Genomic DNA, 2,959 nt, shown 5'->3' on the forward strand with positions numbered 1-2,959 from the left:
AGGAGAGGAGAGGAGAGGAGAGGAGAGGAGAGGAGAGGAGAGGAGAGGAGAGGAGAGGAGAGGAGAGGAGAGAGCGATCTGCTGCTCGTAGCTCTGCCTCCGGAAGTCGAATCCGTTTTAGTCTTCTTTGTAGTCAGATTCATTTCATTGAATATGACTTTAAAATTTATGCAGAAAACAGTCCTGCCAATATTTTCCTCTTAAGTATTTGATAGTTCCTGGTTTAAGATCCAAGTCCTTGATCTTCTGTGTTTGGTGAAATATAGTGGTTCAGTTTCATTCTTCTGCACACTTCGTCCCAATTTTTCCAACACCATTTGTTGAAGAGACTCTCCTTTCTCCATTTAATAGTCTGGGCACCTTTGTCAAAGATTAGTTGTCCATAGGTGTGGGGGTCTCTTTCCTTCTTGCCATGGGAATAACAGTTACTCCAAAGACCAGTGGCCGGCAAGTGCTCTCTTACTCCATAAACAAACATACACTATAAGTTACCCTCTTATCTCAATTTCTCAGAGAAACAAGAGAGAACAAAGATACAATGGAAAAACGGCATACTGTCACTCAGAATCAACTGCATTTTAACATTGTTTTCTGTAACTACATTACTTATAAAGGGAAAACTATGGAATGTGTTATTTTGCTTCCAGTTTTTTAGTTTTTTTAAATTAACATATACTTCTTATTATAAACACATTCTTTTAAAAATTTATATTTATTTATTTTCCCTTTGTTACCCTTGTTTTTTGTTGTTGTTGTTGTAGTTATTATTGTCATTGTTAGATAGGACAGAGAGAAATGGAGAGAGGAGGGGAAGACAGAGAGGGGAAGAGAAAGATAGACACCTGTAGACCTGCTTCACCACCTGTGAAGCGACTCCCTGCAGGTAGGAAGCCAGAGGGGCTCGAACCAGGATCCTTATGCTGGTCCTTGTGCTTCGCGCCACATGCGATTAACCCGTTGTGCTACCTATAAACATATTCTAAGCAAACTTAATTTTACTTTTTTAGATTTATTTATTGATAAAGAGAGGGAGAGAAAGAAAACCAGAGCATAACTCTGGTACATGTGATGTCAGGGACTGACTTCATACTTGAGAGGCCAATACTTCATCCACTTAGAGGCCACATAAACTTAAATGTTGAGCACTAGTTTCAGGTACTTTTTTTTTTTTACTTTCATTTACATTTATTTTATGTTCAATTTATTCCTGGGCTATAAGTTTTTGTTTCTTTAGTTTCTTCTGGGATATCTTTTTCTTCTGTGCAACCTCCTCCTCTGGCTTAGGGACAATCTGCTCTTTTTCAGTGAGGATCATCTCAATGTGGTAGGGAGAGCTCATGTAGGGGTTAATCCGACCATGAGCTCAGTAAGTTCAGCGCCTCATCTTCGGGGCTTTGTTCACCTAGATATGTTCAATGACAAGGGAATCTACATCTAGGCCCTTAAGTTCAGTGTTGCTCTCTGCGTTTTTAAGCATGTGCAGCAGAAACTCAGCACTCTTCTTGGGCCACTAACCTTAAGCCCAGCCCCACTGGACACACCTACCAACGCCGCCATTGTAACGATGGAATGGCACACATTGCTTCTGTAGAAGTGACATCCTTCAGATACTTGGTGGCTTTTCGGATATGCATGCCTTTGATGCTCTCGGCAGTTTCTCTAGTGTTCTTGAAATGCACACGGAGGTTGGAGCCTCTGGACTTGCATGATTTCATTGGGTTTTCTGGGTCAAGCGAGAATCGGACCATTGTGGGGGGGGGGTCACCTAAGGCCTCAGATACTTTTTAAAAAAGTTTTTTTTCTTCACTCTCTTTATTTGATAGAGACAGCCATAAATCAAGAGGGAAGGGGGTGACACAGAGAGAGACAGAGAGACAACTGCAACACTGCTTCACCACTTGCAAAGCTTTCCCCCTGCAGGTAGGGATCAGGTGCTTGAACCTGGGTCCTTGCACATTGCAAATGTGCGCTCAACCAGGTTCACCACCACCTGCCCCTCCTTTTTTTGTATAAGTGTCATGTGTATCTTTGTGCTATACCATCTAAATTTTATTTATTTTCAGGAGAGAGAACCAGAACATCCTTCTGATAGATGTGATGCCTGGGATACAACTCTGGATCACATGCCTTCAGTCCAGTGCTTTATCCACTGTACTATCTCCTTCTGCTACAGCTTCTAAAATGAAAACCTCTTTAAATGCAGGGAAATATAAAGAAAATTTCAAAACACTCCAGCTTGACCTTTCAGGGAAATTACTTCTTAAAATTTTTTTTTCTTTGTTTGACAGAGACAGAAAAATTGAGAGGTGGAGGCGGGGCTATGGAGCAGCAGCAGCTGTGTTTCTCTCTTCTCCTCTCCCAGGTCAACTAGGAATACCAAAGGAGACCACCTGGGACCACAACAAGACAGGACTAGAACGACTTCAGGAACCCACCAAATCACTGGTGAGTGCAAACATGTGTGGCTTGTGAACAGAGAGGAGCCTAGGGAGAGATTAAGTGGCTGGTAACAGTCTGGCAGTTTACCAGTTGAGACATCACCTCCAGTCTGTTTCACTAACAAAAAGAGGGCTAAAGGGAGGAGAGGACTCCCCTAAGACTCACCAAATACAACTGTGAGTCTCCTTTGCTGCTATCCTCTGAGTCTGGAGCAGTGTCGGGGAAGCCCTGTGCTGACACCAGGGGACAGAGAACTAACCAGGAAAATCAGGAGAAGATCTATACTTCCATGGCCTAGCGGTGGGGCTGTGAGTGTCTCTTTGCATAACCACTGGGTTATCTCTGCCCCACCCTGCTTTATCTCTTGGTCAGGAGTCAGTGAATAAGCTAAGAAGCCTACTTATAGTTTAAAAGCACTGAGGATACCATAGCCTACAGAGAAGAACAAAAGAGGATTTTAAGTCACTGAGCTCCAACTCAGGTATTAAAATAATATTGAAACAACTGTCAAATTCCACAA

The 2,959-nt window shown here is 42.5% G+C and overlaps 1 pseudogene; it reads right to left on the bottom strand.

Annotated features, from left to right (window-relative positions):
- Positions 1–1,034: 1,034 nt before the first annotated feature.
- On the bottom strand, positions 1,035–1,748 carry LOC103114504 (large ribosomal subunit protein uL22-like; annotated as a pseudogene).
- Between the last annotated feature and the right edge of the window lie 1,211 nt (positions 1,749–2,959).

Source organism: Erinaceus europaeus, chromosome 8, assembly GCF_950295315.1.
Source record: "Erinaceus europaeus chromosome 8, mEriEur2.1, whole genome shotgun sequence".
Lineage (NCBI taxonomy): Eukaryota > Metazoa > Chordata > Mammalia > Eulipotyphla > Erinaceidae > Erinaceus > Erinaceus europaeus.